General features: G+C 41.2%; 1 long non-coding RNA gene across 1 annotated transcript in view; it reads left to right on the forward strand.

Moving 5' to 3' along the window:
* The window catches only part of LOC121489920, a 52,397-nt gene that overhangs the window by 20,566 nt on the left and 13,773 nt on the right, over positions 1-18,058 (forward strand). Inside the window, exon 2 of the long non-coding RNA XR_005987456.1 lies at positions 16,838-16,896. This is a non-coding gene — a long non-coding RNA (uncharacterized LOC121489920). The remainder of the gene's footprint in view (positions 1-16,837; positions 16,897-18,058) is intronic.

Consider the following 18,058-nt stretch of genomic DNA (forward strand, 5'->3'; position numbering starts at 1 on the left):
TGGACGTTTGGGTTTTTTAAGTTTTCTTATGATTATGAAAAAATTTTATGAACACTTCTAATTATGTGTTTTCATTTGATGTATGTACTTATGTTGATATATAATGTGTCTGGAATGCAGGGGTCATAACAGAGGTGTACAGTAAACATTGACAGTTTTTTTCTCTTTTCAGGTTTTTACTTAAACTCTAGTTAGTTAACATATGTGGTAAAATTGGTTTCAGGCGTAGAATTTAGTAACTCATCACTTACATATAACACCCAGTGCTCATCACAAGTGCCCTCCTTAATACTTAACACCCATTTACCCGATCCCCCACTCACCTCCATCCATCAATTCTCAGTTTGTTTTCTATCATTAAAAGTCTCTAATGGTTTGCTATTCTATTTTTTTCCCCTTCTCTTATATTCACCTGTTTTGTTTCTTAAATTCCAAATATAAGTGAAATCCTATGGTATTTGTCTATCTCTCTTGACTTTTTGGGCTTAGCATAATATACTCTAGCTCCATCCCTTGTTTAAGTTGGAGTTGAATCCAATTTCTCTCCCCGTCTACAAAATCCTATTGCAGTACCACCACCCCATGAATAAAATCTGCGTTAGCATTTTTGTTCATGAGAGACACAGAGAGGGAAGAAGAGACACAGGCAGAGGGAGAAGCAGGAAGCCTGATGCAGGACTTGATCCCAGGATCCCAGGATCATGACCTGAGCCAAAGGCAGATGCTTCACCACTAAGCCACCCGGGTGCCCCTGGCTTCCTATTTTAAACAAGTGCCATGAATAACTATTTTTTTCTCTCTCTTTTTAAAAATATTTTATTTACTTATTTATGAGAGACACAGAGAGAGAGGCAGAGACACAGGCAGAGAGAAGCAGGCTCAATGCAGGGAGCCTTATGTGGGACTCGATCCTGGGATTCCAGGATCACGCCCTGGGCTGAAAGCAGGGGCTCAACCGCTGAGCCACCCAGGTGTCCCATATTTTTCTCTTACACTTATGGAGCCCTCAACTTGATAAGATCAAATTCATCATTGGACACCTCATCCCAGATGTTTCACCCAGGACCCCAAGTGCACACCTTTGAAGCCTGTGACTTCACTTCTAGCTGATTGATTGATGGGGATCCATTGATGATTCCAACCTGAACTAATACTCTGTATGACAATCTTTCCATCAGTTTCTTTCCATTCTTTAAGATATGCACTTCCTGACCCCCTTACTCCCTGTGTCCCTCTGTTCACTTTTGTCAAACCTTTCCTGTCTCAATCCATTGCCTTAGTCACTTGAACTATAGGCCACCATCAGGGCCTCTCAAGGTATTTATTCAAGGTCCCTCAAAGTAACTGCCTGAAATTAAAAAGGAAAAAGAGTAATAAAAAATACACTGGATATTTTACCCATTCAGATGCACTTTGGAGACATCAAGATGGGCAATAGATGTCTCTTCAACCTGAGGGTTGAAACCAAATATTCAGGTTGGTTTTCAATGGACACTGAATCTCCTTCCACTGTTTGGCTATTGTGGACATTGCTGCTATAAACATCGGGGTGCAGGTGTCCCGGCGTTTCACTGCATCTGTATCTTTGTGGTAAATCCCCAGCAGTGAAATTGCTGGGTCGTAGGGCAGGTCTATTTTTAACTCTTTGAGGAATCTCCACACAGTTTTCCAGAGTGGCTGTGTACCTGTTCACATTCCCACCAACAGTGCAGGAGGGTTCCCCTTTCTCCACATCCTCTCCAACATTTGTGGTTTCCTGCCTTGTTAATTTTCCTCATTCTCACTGGTGTGAGGTGGTATCTCATTGTGGTTTTGATTTGTATTTCCCTGATGGCAAGTGATGCGGAGCATTTTCTCATGTGCTTGTTGGCCAAGTGTATGTCTTCCTCTGTGAGATTTCTGAATATAGTTGATACTTGGGTAACATGCATCTGAACTGCATGGATCCACTAACATGTGGACTCTTTTTCAAAATGTATTGAAAAGTTATTTTTTTTTGAGATTTGTCACAGTTTGAAAAAAAGTTTGTAGATGAATTATATAGCCTAGAATGGCAAAAAAATAAAAATTAAAAAACCCACAACCCATAAACATATATTACTGTAAAAAATAAGTATACAATATATATACTAAATATATGTTAATTGACTTTTATGTTATTGGTTAATATTCTGGTCAACAGTAGCCTATCAATAGTTAATTTCCAGGGACTCAAAAGTTATATACATGTATTTTGACTGCACAGGAGTTTGGCACCCAGAGTCCTCGAACTGTTTGAAGATTGACTATATAGTATTATTTACTTTGAACTGACTTTAAGATTCCCAGGAAAGGAATTCACTGGAAAATCTTAATTTTAATCTTCATGATGAAACACAACTGTATGAAACTGATTAGGTTTATTTGATATATTAAATTTCATTAAAGCATTGCCATATAAGAAGATAATTTTAAATAACTGAAGATTATATTTCAATGTTTATATGTTATTAATAGAAGTCTCCAAAATTTATGTGAAAAAATAAAAATAAAAAAAATTTATGTGATGGGCACCGAGGTGGGCACTTGAAGGAAGGAGCACTGGATGTTATTCTATATGATGGCAAATTGAACACCAATAAAAAATAAATTAAAAAAATAAAAAGATTATGTAAAAACCCCTTGATATTTGTCAGTGTTTTTACATTATTTATTTTTGGTTTATTTTTCTTTTCTTAAATTTATTTTTTTGTATATTTTTTATTGGAGTTCAATTTGGCAACATATAGCATAACACTCAGTGCTCATCCTGTCAAGTGCCCACTTCAGTGCCCAACACCCAGTCACTCATCTACCTGCCTACCTACCCTTCCACTACCCCTTGTTCATTTCCCAGAGTTAGGAGTCTTTATATTCTGTCTCCCTTTCTGATATTTCCCACACATTTCTTCTCCCTTCCCTTATATTCTCTTTCACTATTATTTATATTCCCCAAATGAATGAGAACATATAATGTTTGTCCCTCTCCAATTGACTTACTTTACTCAGCATAATACCTTCCAGTTGCATCCACGTTGAAGCAAATGGTGGGTATTTATCATTTCTAATGGCTGAGTAATATTCCATTGTATACATAAACCACATCTTCTTTATCTATTCATCTTTCGATGGACACCGAGGCTCCTTCCACAGTTTGGCTATTGTGGACATTGCTGCTATAAACATCGGGGTGCAGGTATCCTGGCATTTCATTGCATCTGAATCTTTGAGGTAAATCCCCAACAGTGCAATTGCTGGGTTGTAGGGTAGGTCTATTTTTAACTCTTTGCGGAACCTCCACAGAGTTTTCAGAGTGGCTGCACCAGTTCACATTCCCACCAACAGTGCAAGAGGGTTCCCCTTTCTTCACATCCTCCCCAACATTTGTTGCTTCCTGTCTAATTAATTCTCCCCATTCCCACTGTGTGAGGTGGTATCTCATTGTGTCTTTGATTTGTATTTCTCTGATGGCAAGTGATGCGGAGCATTTTCTCATGTGCATGTTGGCCATGTCTATGTCTTCCTCTGTGAAATTGCTGTTCATGCCCTTTGCCCATTTCATGATTGGATTGTTTGTTTCTTTGGTGTTGAGTTTAATATGTTCCTACAGATCTTGGATACTAGCCCTTTATCTGATAGGTCATTTGCAAATATCTTCTCCCATTCTGTAGGTTGTCTCTTAGTTTTGTTGACTCTTTGCTATGCAGAAGCTTTTTATCTTGATGAAGTCCCAATAATTCATTTTTGCTTTTGTTTCCTTTGCCTTCGTGGATGTATCTTGCAAGAAGTTGCTGTGGCCAAGTTCAAACAGGGTGTTGCCTGTTTTCTCCTCTAGGATTTTGATGGATTCTTTCTAACATTTAGATCTTTCATCCATTTTTAGTTTATCTTTGTAAATGGTGTAAGAGAGTGGTCTAGTTTCATTCTTCTGCATGTGGATGTCCAATTTTCCCAGCACCATTTATTGAAGAGACTGGCTTTTTTCCAGTGGATAGTCTTTCCTGCTTTGTCAAATATAGTTGACCATACAGTTGAGGGCCCATTTCCGGGTTCTCTATTCTGTTCCATTGATCTATGCATCTGTTTTTGTGCCAGTACCACACTGACTTGATAACCACAACTTTGTAGTACAACTTGAAATCAGGCATTGTGATGTCCCCAGGGTTGGTTTTCTTTTTCAATATTCTCCTGGTTATTTGGGGTCTTTTCTGATTCCACACATCTTAAGATTATTTGTTCCAACTCTCTGAAGAAAGTCAATGGTATTTTGATAAGGATTGCATTAAATGTGTAAATTGCCCTGGGTAGCATTGACATTTTCACGATATTAATTCTTCCAATCCATGAGATTAGAATATTTTTTCCATCTCTTCGTGTCTTCCTCAATTTCTTTCAGAAGTGTTCTGTAGTTTTAGGCTGTAGATCCTTTATCTCTTTCGTTAGGTTTATTCCTAGCCTAGGTATCTTTTCTTTTGGGTACAACTGTAAATGGGATTGAGTCCTTAATTTCTCTTTCTTCAGTTTCATTGTTAGTGTACAGAAATGCCATTGATTTCTGGGCATTGATTTTGTATCCTGCCACACTGCTGAAATGCTGTATGAGTTCTAGTAATCTTGTGGTGGAGTCGTTTGGGTTTTCTAAGTACAATATCATGTCATCGGCAAAGAGGGAGAGTTTGACTTTTTCTTTGCCAGTTTGAATGCCTTTTATTTCTTTTTGCTGCCTAATTGCTGAGGATAGGACTTATAGTACTATGTCGATAGCAGTGGTGAGAGTGGACATCCGTGTCGTGTTTCTGATCTTAGGGGAAAGGCTCCCAGTGTTTCCCCATTGAGAATGATATTTGCTGTGGGCTTTTTGTAGATGGCTTTTAAGATGCTGAGGAATATTTCCTGTTTCTCTACACTCTGAAGAGTATTGATGGAATGGATGCTGTATTTTGTCAAATGCTTTCTCCACATCTATTAAGAGGATCATATGGTTCTTGTTTTTTCTCTTGTTGATATGATGTATCATGTTGATTGCTTTAGGAGTGTTGAACCAGCCCTGAAATCCGGGGATAAATCCCACGTGGTCTTGGTGAATAATCTTTTTAATGTACTGTTAGATTCTATTGGCTAGTATCTTGTTGAGAATTTTTGCATCTGTGTTCATCAGGGATATTAGTCCGTAATTCTCCTTTGTGGTGGGGTCTTTGTCTGGTTTTGAAATAAGGTGATGCTGGCTTCATAAAACGAGTTTGGAAGCATTCCATCCCTTTCTATCTTTCAGAACAGCTTTAATAGAATAGGTATTGTTTCTTCTTTAAACATTTAATAGAATTCCCCTGGGAAGCCTTGTGGCCCTGGACTTTTGTGTCTTGAGAAGTTTCTGATGACTGCTTCAATCTCCTCCCTGGTTATTATCCTGTTCAGGTTTTCTATTTATTCCTTTTTCAGTTTTGGTAGTTTGTGGTTTTCCAGAAATGAGTCCATTTCTTCTAGATTGCCTAGTTTACTGGCATATAGCTGCTAATAATATGTTTGTAAATCGTTTGTATTTCCTTGGTATTGGTGGTGATCTCTCCTTTTTACTTCATGATTTTTTTTAATTAGAGTCTTTCTCTTTTGTTTTTAATAAGGCTGGCTAATGGTTTATCTATCTTATTAATTCTTTCAAAGATGCAACTCCTGTTTTTGTTGATCTGTTCCACAGTTCTTCTGGTCTCTATTTCATTGAGTTCTGCTAGAATCTTTATTAACTCTCTTCTTCTGCTTGGGGTAGATTTTATTTGCTGTTCTTTCTCCAGTTCCTTTACATGCAAGGTTAGCTTCTGCCTTTGAGTTTTCTCCAAGTTTTGAGGGATGCTGGTATTGTGATGTATTCCCTCTAAGGACTTCTTGTGCTGTATCCCAGAGATTTTGAATGGTTGTATCTTCATTCTCATTAGTTTTCTATGAATCTTTTTAATTATTCTCTAATTTCCTGGTTGACCCTTTCATCTTTTAGCAGGATTCTCTTCATCCTCCACCTGTTTGAGTTTCTTCTAAATTTCTTCTTGCGATTGAGTTTAAGTTTCAAGCATTCTGGTCTTAAAATATGCAGGGGACAATCCAAAATTTTGGTATCAGTTGAGACCTGATTTGTGACCCAGTATGTTGTCTCTTCTGGAGAAAGTTCCATGTGCACTTGAGAAGTATGTGTATTCAGTAAAGTTTTATAAATATCTGTAAAATCCATCTGGTCCAGAATATCATTTAAAGCTCTTGTTTCTTTGGAGATGTTGTGCCTAGAAGATCTGTCATTTGCAGAAAGAGCAGTGTTCAAATCTCCCAGTATTAGTGTATTATTATCTAAGTATATCTTAACTTTGGTTATTAATTAATGGATATACTTGACAGCTCCCACATTACGGGCATAAATATTCATGAATGTTAGGTCCTCTTGTTGGATAGATCCTTTAAGTATGATATAGTGGCCTCTTCACCTCTTACTACAGTCTTTGGGATAAACTTTAATTTATCTGATATGAGGATGGCTACCCCTCCTTTCTTTTGAGGACGATTTGAATGGTAAAGTTTCTCCAACCTTTATTTTCAGGCTGTAGGTGTCCTTCTGTCTAAAATGAGTCTCTTGTAGACAGCAAATAGATGGGTCCTGCTTTTTTATCCAGTCTGAAACCCTGCGCCTTTTGATGGGGTCATTAAGCCCATTCACGTTCAGAGTTACTATTGAAAGATATGAATTTAGTGTCATGATACCTATTCAGTCCCTGTTTTTGTGGATTGTTCCCTTGGACTTCCTCTTTCTTTTACACAGTCCCCCTTAATATTTCTTGGAGTACTGGTTTGGTGGTCACATATTCTTTCAGTTTCTGCCTATCTTGAAAGCTCTTTATCTCTCCTTCTTTTTTTTTTTAATTTTATTTATTTATGATAATCACAGAGAGAGAGAGAGAGGGAGAGAGAGAGGCAGAGACACAGGCAGAGGGAGAAGCAGGCTCCATGCACCAGGAGCCCGATGTGGGATTCGATCCCGGATCTCCAGGATCGTGCCCTGGGCCAAAGGCAGGCGCCAAACCGCTGCGCCACCCAGGGATCCCCCGCTGCGCCACCCAGGGATCCCTTTATCTCTCCTTCTATTCTGAATGAGAGCCTTGCTGGATAGAGTATTCTTGGCTGCATGTTCTCATTTAGGACCCTGAATATATCCTGCCAGCCCTTTCTGGCCTGCCAGGTCTCTGTGGAGCGATCTGCTGTTAATCTAATATTTCTTCCCATATAAGTTAGGGATCTCTTGTCTCTTGCTGCTTTAAGGATTTTCTCTTTATCTTTGGAATTTGCAAGTTTCACTATTAGATGTTGAGGTGTTGAACGGTTTCTATTGAATTTAGGGGTGGATCTATCTATCTCCAGGATCCCAATACCTGTTTCCCTCCCCATATTAGGGAAGTTCTCAGCTATGATTTATTCAAATATGCTTTCTGTTCCTCTGTCCCTCTTTGCACCCTCTGGAACCCCAATTAAATGTAGATTTTTCCTTCTGAGGCTGTCATTTATTTCCCTTAACCTTTCCTCGTGGTCTTTTAATTGTTTTTCTCTTTTTTCCTCAGCTTCTTTCCTTGCCATCAACCTGTCTTCTTTGCCACTCACTCTCTCTTCTACCTCATTAACCCTCATTGTTAGGACCTCCAGTTTGGATTACATCTCACTTAATTGATTTTTAATTTCATCCTGATTAGATCTAAATTCTGCAGTCGTGAAGTCTCTTGAATCCATTATGCTTTTTTCCAGAACCATGAGTAGCTTTATAATTGTATTTCTGAATTGGCTTTCTGACATCGAATTGTAATCTAAATGCTGTAACTCTATGGCAGAGAGTACTGTTTCTGATTTGTGGTGAGTTCTTTCCACAGTGCAAAGTGTCTAAAGACGAGTTGTACTGTTAAAGGAAGAAAAAAAAGAAGGGTATCCTCTTGTTCTATGTACTGTAAATCCCTTGACTTCCCCTGGATCTTTCCAGCGCTGCTTGGTCAAGAACTTGCTCTTCCCCTGTCCTTTCAACTGGTCTTCTTGGGCAGGGCCTGCTGTGCTGATTCTCAGGTGTGGGTACCTGGGGGACCTGCCCCACCCCCTGCCAGATGCATGGTCCAGTGGGAGCTTTTATCTGTGAGGCTTCTGTTCCCTGGCAGCCTGGGTCCATCCCTGGCACAGGTGACCCCAGGAGGAACAACTCTGGTGGAGGCTAGCTCTCCAGATCTGGAGTCAGCTTCCGCAGTAACTACCTCAGTCTTCCGGTCTGCACTGGCCGAAAGTGCTCCCAGGGCGGTGGGGGCACTGACCTACACAGTTTGGGGGTGCCCGGGGACAGGGGAGTCCTCACTGTCCTGTGGCCTCCCCACCTCCGCTTGTTCCCAGGGAAGCACAGGATCTTGGGCTGTGTCTGCTCAGTGCCCTGGTATCTGAAATCACGCTCCTGTGCTGCTGGAATCACGCTCCTGGGGCCCTGGCTCCTGAAGGCGGGAGGGCACAGCTCCCTCCTCCCGGAGCCTCCACCTGAGCTTCCCCCAAGGTCCCACTGGATGTGCACTGCAGCCCTTTACCGAGCTCAGCCCGCGGTGTTTGGCGCGATGTCCCCAGAGCGTGCTTCCTCTGTTAGTGACTCCGGGAGCCTGGAGGCTCCACCGCCCTCCTGCATTCTGCCCGAGTTCCCTGCTAAGAGCCTTTCCGTCTGGGAAGAATTCGGTGTGGATTTTTCAAGTTCCTGCTTCTCCAGAGCTGGGCTTTCCTGTCCTGGGAGGCTTTTGCTGCCTGGTCTTAGCCCGGCTCCTCGCAGACCCCTCCCCCTTGGACGCCTTTTGTTTCTTTATTTCTTTTTCCCCCGTCTTCCTACCTTGATGGAAGTGGGAACTGTTCTCACTGTAGCATTCCAGCTGTTCTCTCTTTAAATCTCAGGTTGAATTCGTAGGTTTTCAGGATGATTTGAAAGTTATCTAGGTAAGTTGGTGGGGACAGGTGACTTGGGGACCCTACTCCTCCACCATCTTGCCCCACCCCCTATTTTTACTTTCCATACAATCAGCCATAATTCCATTTATTTAATTACTGAATTATTTATTTATTTATTTATCTATTTATTTATTTGTGATTTTGCTTTTACACGTGTTTATATTTTTTATTCAAGTTTTTTTAAATTCCAGTTAGATAACATATAGTACAATATTAGTTTCAGTTGTAGAATTTAGTAACTCATCACTTAACAACACAACACTCAATGCTCATCACAAGTGCCCTCTTTAATACTCATCACCTATTTAACACATCCCCCTACACACCTCCTCTCTAGGAACCATTAGTTTGTTTTCTGTAGTTAAGACTATGTATTATGGTTTGCCCATATTCTTTTTCCCCAAAATGTTCATCTGTTTTATTTCTTAAGTTCCACATATGAGTAGAAACATATGTGTCTTTCTATGACTGACTTATTTTACTTAGCATAATGCGCTTTAGCTCCATCTACATTTTTGCAAATGACAAGGTTTCATTTTTTATGGCTGAGTAATATTCCATTGTGTGTGTGTGTGTGTGTGTGTGTGTGTGCACTCCACACACTTTCTTTCTCTATTCATAAAAGTACATCATTTGGGATCTTTCTATAATTTGGCTTTGTTAATGCTGCTATAAACATTGGGGTGTGTGTATATCCCTTCGAATCAGTATTTTTGTGTCATTTATGTAAATACCTCATAGTGTAATTGCTGGATAATAGGGTAGTTCTAATTTTAACTTGTTGAGCCTCCATACTGTTTCCAGATTGGTTGTACCAGTTTGTGTTCTCACCAACAGTGTAAGAGGGTTCCCCTTTCTCCACACTCTTGCCAACCCTTGTTTTTTCTTGTTTTTGATTTTAGTCATTCTGAGAAGTGAGAGGTGATATCTCATTTTAGTTTTTAGTTTTGATTTGTATTTCCCTGATTATGAATAATAATGATACATGTAAATAGTCTGTTAGCTATCTGGATGTCTTCTTTGGAAAAGTCACTATTCATTTCTTCTTCCTATTTTTTAAACTGGATCATTTATTTTTCAGGTGTTGAGTTTGATAAGTGCTTATAGATTTTGGATGCTAATCCTTGGTCAGATATGTTATTTGTAAATATCTTTTCCAATTCCATAGATTGCCTTGCAGTTTTTTTGATTGTTGCCTCTGCTATGCAGAAGCTTTTTATCTTGTTGAAGTCCCAATTATTCATTTTTGCTTTTGTTTCCCTTGCTTAGGAGACATATCTAGTTAGAAGTTGTTACAGTCTCTGTAAAAAAGATTGCTGCCTGTGTTCTCCTTGAGAATTTTGATGGTTTCCTGTCTCACAGTTAAATCTTTCATCCATTTTGAATTTATTTTTGTGTATAGTGTAAGAAAATGATCCATGGGTGTCTGGGAGCCTCAGTCGGTTAATTGTCTGTCTTTGGCTCAGGTCATGTCCTCTGGGGCCTGAGGTCAAGTCCAGCATCAGGTTCCCTGCACAGCAGAGAGTCTGTTTCTCCCTTTCCCTCTGCCTGCTGCTCCCCCTGCTTGTGCTCTTCCACCCTCGTCAAATGAATAAATGAAATTTTACAAAAAATATTTCATTCTTCTGCTGTCCAGTTTTCCCAACATCATTAAAGAGACTGTCTTTTTCCCACTGGATTTTCTTTCCTGCTTTGTTGATTAGTTGACCATAGAGTTGTAGGTCGATTTCTGGGTTCTCTAGTCTGTTCCATTGAACTATGTGTCTTTTTTGTGCCAGTACCATACTGTTTTGATGATCACAGCTTTTTAATATAACTTGAAGTCTGGAATTACGATGCCTCAACCTTTGCTTTGATTTTTCAAGATTGCTTTGGCTTTTTTTTTTTTTTTTTTAACAAATTGAGGGTTTTATTTACATCATAGGGCAAGCAAAGGATACAAAAGGAGCCTGTTGGTCAAGCACTAAAGGCAAAGCTCTAAACCTCAATCCTCAGTAGGGCGTGGATACGGACATTGTTTAAAAATCAAAAACTGAAGACAGAGAAAAAGGCAAAAAGGTAATCTGGAACCTGCAGGTCCTGTTGGTGGGGAAATGAGCACCTAGTGACCCTGCAGACAAGCTCATCACTGTACATGTGAATCTGGCTCCTGGGACAATCCCCACAAGGCTCTGACTGGTGAAACTTCTAGGTTAATTCCTAATCAGACTACTCGGATTTTGGGGCCTGATAGTGTCTCCAATTTGGGAGTGGTGTGGGGAAGGTCTCTGTGGGCCAGGCCTTGGCAGCTCCAGTCCCTTCCCTGGTCACTTTTCCATCCCTTTGGGGACACAGGGGGCTTCTCCGGGGTGGGTCCGCATCATCCTCCAAGCCCACGCTGAGCCCCTTCCTCCCATCTCCCGTCTCCCATCTCCCATCTCTGGTGGTTGCCCAGGCCTTGCTCTCCCACTAAACTATGCCTGGCTTTTTCTTCCACTGAGGTCTCTTTCTGACACCTCCCCCCCAAGTCCCAGTGTGACCAGGCAAGCTGTAATTATCTTGTGAAAATGTGCCACTATCAACTTTGATCATTTCCTACCTTCTCCACTCCCTGGTGCCAGCTGGTTGGCCTGACCAGCGAGGCAGCAGCCCTGAGGCCTCCTGGGCAAGGCCTGGGAAACTTCTTGGGGCAACACACAGGTGTTGCCTGCCGCCTACCCTGCAGACTGATCAGCAACGGACTATCCGGACTTCTGGATATTCTGGAAACAGTGGGACAGTGGCCTTTCACGGGGGTTGACGGAGGGGTGTGCTAAGAGGAGCCCCCTTGTTCTTTCACCTCCCTGGCCAACAAACAGTCTGATGGCAGTCCCTGGGTCATCTAGGGGGGAGCATCCAGCCCAGGACCCATGAGGCGCTGGCATCTGAATCCAAGTGAGATGTGGACAAAGGTTGGAAGCACCAGAGGAAGGATGCCACCAAGGCAGCCAGTGAGAGCTCATGGGCCTCAGGGGGATTTTAAGGACCAGCCATGGCAGCTGCAGCCACCCAGCATCCCTGGTCCCCACCCGGAGCCGAAATCCCAGCCACCTAAGAGTTTCCAGGGCTGATAAACCAGGCCTGGCGCCCATACTTCCTCTTCTCCTCCCACCAACTTTCTCGTTTCAACTTCCAGCACCTCAATCTCCTACTTACTGGGTCCTTCTCTAAATCACACACTCTCCTTGCCAGACGTAGTGTCTCCCTCTCTCCCAAGACAAAGAGCCTTTGGTGGCTTGGCTTCTTGGTGTCTTTTGTGATTCCACATAAATTTTCGGGTTGTTTGTTCTAGTTCTGTGAAAAAATGATGGTGGAATTTTGATAGGGATTGCATTAAAAGTGTTGATTGCTTTGGGTTAGTATAATCATTTTAACAATATTTATTCTTCCAATTCATGAGCATGGAGTATTTTCTATTTCCTTTTGTCATCTTCTATTTCTTTACTCAATGCTTTAAAGTTTTCAGATACAGATATTTTATCTCTTTGGTTTATTCATAGGTATCTTATGGATTTTGCTACAATTTTAAATAATCCCTTGATTTCTCTTTCTGCTACTTCATTATTGTTATATAGAAGTACAACAGATTCCTGTACATTGATTTTTATCCTTTTAATTTACTGAATTCCTGTATTGGTTCTAGCAATTTTTTAGGTTGAGTCTTTGGGTTTTATATACAATATCATGTCATCTGCAAATAGGGAAAGGTTGAATTCTTCCTTGACAATTTGGATGCCTTTTATTTCTTTTTATTGTCTGACTGCTGAGTCAAGTGCCCCCCTCAGTGCCCTCCACCCAGTCACCCCCACCCCCCACCCTCCTCCCCTTCCACCACCCCTAGTTCGTTTCCCAGAGTTAGGAGTCTTTATGTTCTGTCTCCCTTTCAGATATTTCCTACCCATTTCTTCTCCCTTCCCTTCTATTCTCTTTCACTATTATTTATATTCCCAAAATGAATGAGAACATATAATGTTTGTCCTTCTCCGATTGACTTACTTCACTCAGCATAATAATACCCTTCAGTTCCATCCATGTTGAAGCAAATGGTGGGTATTTGTCGTTTCTAATGGCTGAGTAATATTCCATTGTATACATAAACCACATCTTTATCCATTCATCTTTCGATGGACCCCGAGGCTCCTTCCACAGTTTGGCTATTGTGGACATTGCTGCTAGAAGCATCGGGGTGCAGGTGTCCCAGCGTTTCATTGCATCTGTATCTTTAGGGTAAATCCCAACAGTGCAATTGCTGGGTCATAGGGCAGGTCTATTTTTAACTCTTTGAGGAACCTCCACACAGTTTTCCAGAGTGGCTGCACCAGTTCACATTCCCACCAACAGTGTAAGAGGGTTCCCTTTTCTCCGCATCCTCTCCAAAATTTGTTGTTTCCTGCCTTGTTAATTTTCCCCATTCTCACTGGTGTGAGGTGGTATCTTATTGTGGTTTTGATTTGTATTTCCCTGATGGCAAGTGATGTGGAGAATTTTCTCATGTGCGTGTTGGCCATGTCTATGTCTTCCTCTGTGAGATTTCTGTTCATGTCTTTTGTCCATTTCATGGTTGGATTGTTTGTTTCTTTGGTGTTGAGTTTAATAAGTTCTTTATAGATCTTGGAAACTAGCCCTTTATCTGGTACATCATTTGCAAATATCTTCTCCCATTCTGTAGGTTGTCTTTTAGTTTTGTTGACTTTATCCTTTGCTGTGCAAAAGCTTCTTATCTGGATGAAGTCCCAATAGTTCATTTTTTTCTTTTGTTTCTTCTGCCTTCTGTAGTTATTTTGTGGGTTTTTTTTTGTTGTTGTTTTTTATTTATATTTTTACATTTTTAAATTACTTTATTTTTTATTTTGTATATATGCATTTCTATTGGAGTTCGATTTGCCAACATATAACACCCAGTGCTCATCCCATCCAGTGCCCTCCTCAGTGATTGTTGCTTTAAATTATCCATAAGGCATATTAATTGTATCTGTTTTGATTAGATATCTGGCTATGACCTTTCTTGTTCTTTATTTGGAGATGATTTTCTCTGTCTTGACATTATGTCTAAGTCTCTGTTTTCTTTTGTGTGTTAGAAAAGCTGTAATGTTTCCTGCTCTTAAGAGTAATGGCTTTATGAAGAAGAGATAATATAGAGTCCAGGGCCTGATGCTTCAGGGAGTGTCTCTGTTGTGTGCTGAGTGCACTTTCCTGTTGTGTTTTGGCTTGTCTATCTCTCAGGTCAATCATCTACAGAGGCTCTCCTTGTCTACAGTGGGGAGTGTTTTAACCTTAGCCATAGTATTGCAAACTTTAACTAGTTGTGCTCTAGTCTGCTTTGTTAAATGAGACCTGATTCAATTTCCACTAGAACTGAAGCCTCGCAGAACTCTGGTTGGTAGATGTGCTGCGTGCAGGAGTTTCTGCTGGTCTTCCAGGGAAGAAGCCCATTGTGCAAGTCATTAGCACAGTTGTCCAAGAAAAGCACAGGGGTCTGTCTCAGTGTTGGCAGATTATGCTGTTTACTGAAGTTGGTTAATGCTTAAGGGCAGGGCAGGGGAATGGTGTAAGCCAGTTCCTTTGTTCCTGGTGAGGGGTTTCTGGGGGCTTGCTAGTCTCAGGGAAGCACTCCTAGAAGTGTGAGTGCTTGTGCCTCCAAGTAATTTTTCAGATCGGTGTTTTCACTCTGTCTCCAGGTTGCTTGCCTGCCTGGAGCAACATAGTACAATTTGGCCTCTATGTAGCCAAGCATGCTGACTTTTAAAACTCTAGGGACCTGGTGTTACAAGGACCTGTGCTGGTTTTCTGGGAGAGGGTCGAGCCATGCTCGACCTGGTTTGACCCAGAAGGGCAATTGTGCCAGACTGCAGAGGCATGGGATTTGGAGGCAAGCAAGCTAAATAGCCAGTTTCTTCTTCAGCCACCCTCACCAGGTGTCTCTGTGCCTACCCTGAAGGGTGGGTAAGGGAAACGTCACCCACCAGCTCTTTTGTCCCTGGAGAGGTGACTGAGAATGCCACATCTCACAGATTCCGCCCCAAAAAAGTGAAAAGTCTCCCCTTATGTGCTTTAGATGATCTTCAAATGGTACTGTCTGCCAGGGTTGCTTGCATGCCTTCTTCCAGGAGTGGGACATCACTCTCAGGTCTTTATCCCAGCCTAGCCTGCCAGCTTCTAAAACTCCAGTCTTTGAGTTCTGTTGCAAAAACTCATGAAAATCATCCTTTCTCATTTTCTCAGCCAATAGCTTTGGAGAAGTGTTCTTGCTGTGTGTATCCCTGTGCATTCCACTCTCTCTCACCTTCACCAGCACCTCTGCACAAACCACACCTCTGCACTTCCTAACCTCCTTGATGTGGCCTCTTCTCTCCCTCTGGTTGTTCAGTTTCTTCTGTCAGTCCTCTGGTCTATTTCTTGGGTATTCAGAATGGTTTGATGGTTACCTAGCTGTGTGCAAGGTACAAGGGAATCCTAGGGTACTCCTACTATACTACCATTTTAGCTTCCCATAATTCCAATTATTTTAAAATGTCATGTACCATTTAATGATCTGTCATCAAATATATAATCAGGGTCATTTTAATTATTTTGTCTTTTACAAACAGGATTTTTTTTCTGATGCTTTCCTTAAAGCTTTTGCAATCAACTAGTCCAAAAGTTCTTATTCAGTAAAATTGATGGAAATAACTCGGATAAGTACTCTGGAGTACTTCTAAGTTATTAGAAACTATACCACTGAACTGGGTAAAAATTTCCAGAATCCTAATGGAAAATTGATAGATTTATAAAACCACTAACTCAAGATCAATTAGACCAAGAATTAATTGCATGAGATTAAATTAGCTGATGAGAATTATTGCTAAGAGCTAAGCTAATTTACCTGTAATATTGCTTTCTTGGCATTGGCTTGTTGTAGCTATGTGCCTGCAAGGGCCTCAGATTGACAAAAACCTCTCCCTGGAAAACAGCTGGCAGGGTCACAGATAAATGTAAGGTCTTAATATTATTTCTCCAGAGGGCTTGGGATTAGCATTCTTCCCTACCTATCAGGGTCTTCTCTTTGTGTGCCACTTAGTTGAGGCCTCTGTCAAGTTTACCAAAACACCACTCTTTTTGAACTGACAAATTTAGCCTTAGCCTAGGAACCCCAAATTCCTCTATGCACAAAACCTAATAAAAACATGAGCCTCAGGAATAGAATACACGTACCCAAGAGCTTATTTTCCCCCATTTTTATCCGTTGTTAAGGAAAATGACGTATCTATACCTAGGATTGTTGTTAAATGATTTTTTACTTTTAATCCTTTCTCTGAAATTTTAATAAAGCAACAGAAATGCAGTGATTTTTTTTTGAAGTTACAATGTGCATATGCAGGGGTTGACTTTTAGTCTTTTTTTTTTTTAAGATTTATTTATTATTCGTGATAGAGAGAGAGAGAGAGGCAGAGACACAGGAGGAGGGAAAAGCAGGCTCCATGCCAGGAGCCCAATGCGGGGATCCCGGGACTCCAGGATTGTGCCCTGAGCCAAAGGCAGGCGCCCCACCGCTGAGCCACCCAGGGATCCCGTTTTTGGTTTTTGTTTTAGGGGAGGACTTTGGTGTTGACGAGGCAGCAATAAGCAGAGGCTTTAAATCTCTGTAGATACCTTCACCACAATGTATTAATGACCTTTAGGAATCATCAAATAGAAAAAGAATTGTCATTAAATGTCTGTGTTTTGCCTATCCTTGTAAAGTTTCCATGCATGTATGCAATTAAATTACCTACTTACTTTCAGTGAAAAAAAAAAAAACATGAGCCTCAGGTTCCATCTCTCTCTCTGTTTGCAGCCTGCCTGGACCTTCTAGGTTGGAGCTGGGAGGTATACTGTGTATCTCCTCTGGGACTTGTAAGTAAAACACTTCTATTTCAATCCCCAGTGGTCTTTTGTTGAACTGCAGCTCACCAATCAATATGTGGAGGCTTTACTTAATAAAAAATATTAATGTATGGATGCCTGGGTGGTTCAGTCAGTTGAGTGTCTGCCTTTGGCTCAGGTCATGATCCCAGGGTTCCAGGATCAAGTCCCGCATTGGGCTGCCCATTTAGTGGGAGGCCTGCTTCTCCCTCTCCCTCTGCCTGCTACTCCCTCTACTTGTGCTCTCTCTCTCTCTGTGTCAAATAAATAAAATCTCTTAAAATAAAATAAATATTAATTTAATAAAATCACAAATGGTGTCAGGAACATGATGGATCGAATCATGCTTGCAGTCAACCATGGGAAATACCATTTTTAGCTACAAATGGATTACAAACTGGCTCTCACAGATGGGTAATTCTGCCTGGGAGAGGTCTTCTGCCTGCTGCCATACAGTTATACTGCTTTGTGCTACTGCATACTGCCTATGCAGAGAGCTACCATAGCTTTCCATCCCAAGGTGCAAGCTCTGAGAAAAGCAGTGAGAGTCCTTCTGAACTTCAGAGCATTGTTCATTGGGGCTGATTTGAGCTTCTGCAGATATGTCCTCTTACTGTTAACACCCAAAGGAGGGTGGATTTTCCCAGTGGGTATTAGACTTCCAGTGAATTTCCAACTCTAACCATGGTCCTACCTGCCAAATGTTCAGTGAACTGGATAAGATTTTCACAGAGTCCCATGGTGTTTGTTAAAGGCCTTGACAAATGAGTGTCAACCCCTGTCCAAGTGTGGGCTACCGTGGTGCAGGTGCAGGAAGGTTCCCATGGAAGTTGGGGACAGAGAATCTCTTTCCTTGACTGCCGTTTTCTTCAGGAGGTACCAGAACTCTGAGTCCTGACTAATATGATAGGGGCATTCTCATTTGAGGAGCTATTGTTCCAAGGAAAGGCAAATGCAGTCCAGGCCTCTGGACTCTGTTGCTGAATATCATGGTGCTCTCACACTTTATCCCCTAAGTTATGGTATACATGGGTCCCACCCCTGGCATATGGTGGTATAAGATCTAATGTCTCTACATAAGCAACCTGAGAACCTAGTGAATACACTGCTTGAAACACTGGAGAAAATTAACAAGCCCCTCACTAATCATATT

Source organism: Vulpes lagopus, chromosome 4 (genome assembly GCF_018345385.1).
Source record: "Vulpes lagopus strain Blue_001 chromosome 4, ASM1834538v1, whole genome shotgun sequence".
NCBI lineage: Eukaryota > Metazoa > Chordata > Mammalia > Carnivora > Canidae > Vulpes > Vulpes lagopus.